The sequence below is a fragment of the Desmodus rotundus genome, chromosome 5 (assembly GCF_022682495.2).
Source record: "Desmodus rotundus isolate HL8 chromosome 5, HLdesRot8A.1, whole genome shotgun sequence".
Classification (NCBI taxonomy): Eukaryota; Metazoa; Chordata; class Mammalia; order Chiroptera; family Phyllostomidae; genus Desmodus; species Desmodus rotundus.
The window spans coordinates 58,135,884-58,143,067 of NC_071391.1; the positions used below are offsets into that span (position 1 = coordinate 58,135,884).

Consider the following 7,184-nt stretch of genomic DNA (forward strand, 5'->3'; position numbering starts at 1 on the left):
TGTTACCATTACGTTTGGCAAGCTAGGCTACACAGGACCCTGTAACCTGGAAGATCTCCAGACATGTTGCGAATTGCCTGGTTTTAGATCACTAACATGCACTGACTTTAGGGACTATGGTAGACACTTCAGGGTGTTTACCAACCCTGTTTCTTCTTCCTGGACACAGTTTTATTACATGTCCCAGACACCCTTGAAGTTAGTGTCGCCGTAAGACCGGGTTGCAGCACATGGAATGTGAACAGAAATGACCTGAGCTGCTTGCAGGCCTGGCCCATACAAACACCTCAGTGCCATCCTGTGCGCTCTTTCTCCCGAGTCAGTGATCTTGGAACTCACCTGTGGAAGACGGAGCAGCTCTAAGATGGGCGGAGCTTGAGTTCCTTAATTATTACTTGGAACAGAACCAACCACTCAGTAGGAACACCTATTTGAATTTCAAGTGTACAAGAAGCACCTTTCTATTTTGTTAAGCTATTAATATTTCGCAGTGTGTATGTTACAAGAGCTAGCATTAATTTAACAGGCATGATCTCTTTGGTTTATGACTAATTAACACATATTCCGAGGCATGAAAACTTCTTAAATGAATAGGTCTATAAAAAGGGAAGTTTCTTCAGTACTAATAGGTTATGTTTAGAATTTTTCCTTTTAAGTCTTAACTACACGGCAGGTTTGCCATGGACATAGAACGACTCTGGCTGATCAGCATCCTGGAAATCGGAAGTGATGAAAGAGGCCAGTGTTTCTAGCCCTAACTTGATTAGTCACATTTACAACAAGAAAAAAATTCATCCCTTGGTTTTTAGCAGAATCTGTGGCCATGGTAGAAAACACGCCTGCATGCCAGGGCCTCTGCTGGTTGTTTTTTGCAAGGATGAGCTTTCTCCAAAGACCGCAGTTCAGAGGTCAGGCCCATAAATAATCTAGCAAAGATAGCTAACCGTGACCAGTATGAAATCCGCTGACGAGGAGAGAGGGAATTCTGTGGCTAGTCTACTTAATTACATAGACCAGCTCTCCAGAAAGTTTAGGCCACACAATAGATTTTTGTTGTTATTATGATTGTTAATTTAACTTAACAACTTGAGGATCAATGAGATCACTGAAGTAGGCTCAGTCCAGGAAAAACAGGAGAAAATAACCTTTCTTCTCTCTATTCCCTGTGGCCTTAGTCTGGAGTCAGATTATGTCTGACTGGACACCCTGGCCTGCACGGTATCCATTCACTGGGCAGTACACAGCTCTGTGCTTTCCTCCACCCTGCTGTCCTAGGTCTGGGTGGGAACCCCTTAACAAAACTGGGGACGAACAATGGGTTTCAAACACTGAAATTCATCATCTCAGGTGACATTGGATGGCCAACACTAAATTAGACCCAGAATGAAAGTCAGTCAACTTGCTGAGGGAGGTAGCAGAGATCTGGGGTGGAAACTTGGGTGCATAGCTCAAGAGCCATTGTTCCAACATAGCTGGTTGGACTTGACTATTCTAGTCTGGAGAGGTTTGCAAGCAGGCTTCAGGGCCCCAGGCACTAAGATACAAGGGGTGTGGATGCAGGGAAGTGGACAGAGAGTCAGTCACTGGGGCACAGCTGCCTTGATTTCCCAGCACCCTGTGCATATCCTTGTTCTAGCTTGTCTTTTAATAATGAACTCAAGGCCCAGAGCCAGAACTTTTATTGCTCATTTTACTGCTTACACAAAATTTCGTGTACACATTGGTTCCAAATCATGGATAATGAAGGTGTTCATATCAGAGAACATTAGCCCTGGAAGGCAGCCTTAAGGCCAAGGTCACACAGTGATTGATGAAAGAGCCAGGAAAAGCACTCTCTCCCAACGCCTTATCAGGTGCTTGTTCCATGGACGGAAGTTCTGTCTGTGGGTGCTCCACGTCACTGTTGACTGATTGTGAATTTCTTTGCAATCAATGGGTGACAATTTTTTTCTGGCAAGATAAACTTTCTATCCGAAATGGGAAACTTATAAAGCAGCCACCCCAAGGCCACTTGTTGACCTCTCAAGTTCAAGTTGTTTTTACTACTAGTGGAAATTTTCAGAGGGACATTTGCAGGTTTGATAGACCTGGGCTGTTTCCCTTGCTTTTGAAACCCAGGCAGATCTCAGCAGTTGTTATTCCTGGGATTACTAGCTTCCAGGACTCTGGCACGGGTGTGTGGAATCCTCATGGATGCTTGTCTGAGGTCTTAGTCCTCGTGTCCCACCCTGAAGTTTCCCCTGGAGGTTTGTTTGCTAGGTTTTAATGGTGAAAGAAAAGGGAGGCTAAGTACTTAAAGGATTTAGAATGTGCCAAACTTTCACTGGTGCTGAGATGCTTTTACGCAAATCAGTTTTCCATTTGCTTGGGGCTTAAAGCTCTTCCAGCATCCAGCTCTCAACTTGGGAGCTTAGAGTGAATGCTTGCTTCAATTAAAATGAAAAGCAAGTGGTGTCGAGTGCATTTTTGTGTTATACAGTAAATGAATGTGTATAAACAGTTCCTTTTATCAAATTAATCAGATGCAAGCTGTTTAATTAGACAAGTTAATTAAGAAAGATACAACCCCAAAATGAAGTTCTGTTTAGATCTCAAATGAGTGTGGTGTTTTTCTTTATACTGGTGTCAGAGAAAAAAGAAAAGATTCAACTTGCAAATTTAAATATTCCCTCCTTCACTTCCCCTTTCCCCACCCTTAACCTAAGGACTGCTGCTTACAAGATCAGCTTTTTGGGGGAGGGGGAGAAAGAAGAATTGGGATCCTGATAAAACAGACAAAAGAAAGAAACCAGAGAGATTAAACTGATCTACATAACATAGAATTAAGAAAAAGAAAGGAAAGAAAATATTAGAGCTAAAACGGACTGACTTGGGGTAAATTCTGGACAGCGTGGAGTGGGCAAGGAGAAATACTTAGGAAAGTTACCATGTAGGACAAGACAAAAGAATATGAGATGGGAAAAGAGAACATCAACCAATTTCCATGTTTTATTATTTTCCATTTAGTGCTGTTTGGGAGACTTCAGTTACAAATTCAAATTTTTCTTCAATTATTTTGGATGCAGGACTGAATTTCTTTCGCTGTGAAAGTGTGCAAAGATGGCTTCACCAGGCAGTTGAAACTTACATGGCTTAGGTGGGGGAAAAGGAAGCATTCCCCTTTCCCTCCTCTGGTTCCTTTGGCCTACTGAGTAATCAGACCAACAGGAGGCAGCTTGACCAAAGAAAATCAAATTTCATCTGTGCACATGGGAACCCTCCATCCATGAGTAAGTCAGAGACCCTGACTTGCTCACAGGTGGTTCAGATCTAGAAAGGCGGACTGAGGTATAGAAGATATTCTGAGCTGGGGATGAGGGAATGCATCTTGGGGGCTCAAAGGGTCATTGCAGGATGGTAAGAACAGACAGGTAGTATAAATAGAAGTTTGCCTAGACCCATAGACAAGTCAAAGAAGTTATCTCTGATAATCTCTTATTATGGACAAGGCCCCTAATTCCAGTTCTAGGTAGTAAAGAAGTTTCTCTTGAGCCTGAAGCTAAAGTGACCTTTAGCTCAAAGTAATCCACATACCAGTGAAGCACATCTTGGGGTGGCTCATTCTGGACCCCCACATTTACCTACTGATGCTAACTAGCAGCCATTTTTTTCAACATTGGCTATCGTGTATACACCCATGAGCTTCCATGTATACACACATTATTTAGTTTGATCAACTGTTCAGTAAAGGTTTCCTAATATTCAAAGCAACTGACAATTGAGAGTGATTGTGTGGGAGCAAGATCATTCTTCCTACTGGGAGAATAAACTCCAAGTACCACCTCTACAGTACATCTCCGGGCAAGAGAGAGCATGCTTACACAGTGATCCCCCTGCTTACCCGAGATTTCGCCTTCTGCGTTTTCAGTGACCTGTGGGCAATTGTGGCCTGAAAATATTAAATGGAAAATTGTAGAAATAAACAACTTGTAGGATTTACATTGTGCACCATTCTGAACAATGAGATGAAATCTCATGCCCTCCCGCTCCATCTTGCTCGGGACGGGAATCATTCCTTTGTCCAATGCATCCACACTGTATACCTTACCCCTCCCTCCCTGCCACCACCTCTGTCAGTCCCTTAGTAGTAGTCTCGGTCATCAGACAGATTGTTGCGTATAGACTGTGTACGCGTCAGAGTGCTTGTGTTTAAGTAACTCTCAGTTTACTTCATAATGGCCCCAAAGCTCAAGAGTAGTGATGCTGGCAGTTAGGATATGCCAAAAAAGTGTTTTCTTTAAGTGAAGAGGTTTATATGTATGGGAAAAAGAATATATATATGTGTATATATATATATATAATGTGTATAATATATATAATATATATCTCGTGAGTATAATATATATAATATATATCATGTGTATTATATATAGGGTTTAGTACTATCCTCGGTTTCAGGCCTCCACTGGGTCTTGGAACATAGCGCCCGCAGATAAGAGGGCACTACTGTATAAGACTGAGGGTGTAGATAGGTTACTGATAAAGACTAACTGGAACTTTAAGTAAACGTAATCTGTTGGACAGTCTGTGGGAGGCGCTAGGGCTTACGGAAGTTCTCACACTCTACATAATCGTAGTCGCAAGAACCCTCCTTGTGAGAACACTGCAGGAAGAACTTTATGCTAATAATAAATCTTTATGTCTAACTTCCCCTTCCCTTTACTTTCTTTTCCCTTCTAAGAATACCCCTCCATCTCGGCATGCAGGCCAGAGTGTGACGTGGCTTGCCAGGTCTGCACGCACTGGGCTCCAACCCTCTCTCCTCTCAATAAATCCTTTTTGGTAATGAAATACCTAGTCAATATTATTTTTCAGCCAACAATACTAATGACAAAGGGCTACACTTAGAGAATGTCGGAGAGAGAAAAACATGTGGGTCACAAACATGGACCATGTGACTTATGTCATACTCTTTTGTAACACTACACTTACATAGAATTACTGTAACACATCCAGCTGTAGCGTTGATTTCACGCATTGGGCTAGTTAAGCCTCTAGAAACCTCTACAGCAGTGATCTTAGATTAAGAACATCTTCTAGACTCAGATGAAGGCTATGGACCCACCCTAGGAAAATGCACAGATATAACCAATTCATATCACTTGCAAATGAATGGGTTCATGGATCTTCCCGGACACTTTCTTGGAAACTCCTCCACTTTTCTAGACTTTCAAAAGCCTGCAACAGAAATGCCCTTGTCCTGTCAGGAGACTTCAGTTGGCAAAGCAATGGGATTCTTCTTTATAACAACACTATCATACACAAGACAGAGAGGAGAAAGTTCTTGGGCAGAATTCCTGCTCACCCAGTTCTCACAAGTGCTACAGAGATCAGGACCAGTTTTTCAGTGGTTATAGCATATTGAGTCAAAGAAAGAATCATTAGCACTCCCAAGTAATTTAAGGAGAAAAACATGCCTTCCTTCCCTTTTCTACATGGGAAGAGGAAGTGGGCCAAAAATTATGAAATAACATTTGTGTGTCTTTAGGGTTGCAACTAATTCTTTCACGGAAGCTTTCAAATGCACAGTTCTTTGTTCCGAACCTTAGGGAGCCCACAAACAAATTCTAAGGGACGGATCCAACTACAAATCAGCAGCAAGATTAGGTATTGCAAACTGAATTGCATAAAGTTGAAATGAATAGTCCTCCACTTAGAATGTACTCCTTGGGTTTAATCATGAAGTCCTAACTATAATTAGATGTGTATTTACTGACTCTTACCAGAAGATGCTTGCTACAGGATTTAAATAGGACACTGTATATGAAGCTTTGAGAAGGATTCCGCAGGCAGAAAGGGCTTCCTGAAGAGCCCTGTTAGCAGGCCGTCCTGCGGCAGCAGGACCCTGTATTGCTGCTGCTCTGCGGATGCAGCTGCCACTGCAGAGGACTTGTGGTGACCCAGCTGCCCAGTACAGCCCATGACCCATGTTGAAGTAAAGAAATTTCTAAACTTCAACGTTACATTTATTCATCCCTCTTGGTGTCTGGTCATAGCAGGAAGCAAAGAAAACGGTAGCAGGGCCCGAAGGCTCTTTGTTCCCAGTTCAGAGAGAAGATTTATACACCTAAAAGAAAAACTATTTCTCTGCTCACAGCATTTCTGACCCACTGTGTGGGTTTTTTCCTATACCAACAACCAATTCTCCAACTCTCTGGACACCAGCGGTGTGTCTAACGATTCAATTTAATTCTGACACTCACCCCCAGGAGTTAGTGAAGACTCCATGGGTTCAGGGCTCAGTCTCACAGGACTGCCCACAATTCAGGTGCTAAGCACAAGTCTGCCACCGTCCCCCACACTCCTCCCGGCACTTCTGATCAACTGGCTATTAAATCAGGAGTCCCCAGAACTCCCTTCAGGTTCAATTACTTGCCAGAATGGTCTCACAGAACTCAGGGAAACAGTTTACTTACTATTACTGGTTTATCATAAAGAATACAGCTTCGGGTGCTCGCTTCGGCAGCACATATACTAAAATTGGAATGATGCAGAGAAGACTAGCATGGCCCCTGCGCAAGGATGACATGCAAATTCGTGAAATGTTCCATATTTTTCAGCATGGATGGAACTGGAGAGCATCATGCTAAGTGAAATAAGCCAGGCGGTGAGGGACAAATACCATATGATCTCACCTTTAACTGGAACATAATCAACAAAAGAAAAAAAGCAAACAAAATATAACCAGAGACATTGAAGTTAAGAACAATCTAACAATAACTAGAGGGGAGTGGGGAGGGGACAGTGAGGAGAGGGGATTACAGGAACTACTATAAAGGACACATGGACAAAATCAAGGGAGAGGGTGGAGGTGGGGGAGGGAGGTGGGTTCGGCTGGGGTGGGGTGGAGGGATGGATAGAAAAGGCAGACAACTGTAATACTGTAATTGAGTAACAATAAAAATTAAAAAAAAAGAAAGAGAGAGAATACAGCTTAGGAACAGCCAGATGGAAGACATGCGTGGGGCAAAGTGTGTGGAAAGGGGTGTAAAGCTTTCATGCCCTGTCCCGTGTGCCGCCCTTTCTGGGTGTGCCGCTCTCCCAGGACACCTATGTGTTGACAACCTGGAAACGATTCATACCTCTTCATTTAGGGTTTTTTATGGAGGTTCCATTACCTAAGTATGATTGATTAAATCACAGGC

General features: G+C 42.9%; 1 non-coding gene across 1 annotated transcript; it reads left to right on the top strand.

Moving 5' to 3' along the window:
* The first annotated feature begins 6,489 nt into the window (after positions 1 to 6,489).
* LOC112316119 (U6 spliceosomal RNA) lies at positions 6,490 to 6,596 on the top strand. The gene has a single exon (XR_002975961.2). It is a non-coding gene; the product is annotated as a U6 spliceosomal RNA (small nuclear RNA).
* The last annotated feature ends 588 nt before the right edge of the window (positions 6,597 to 7,184 follow it).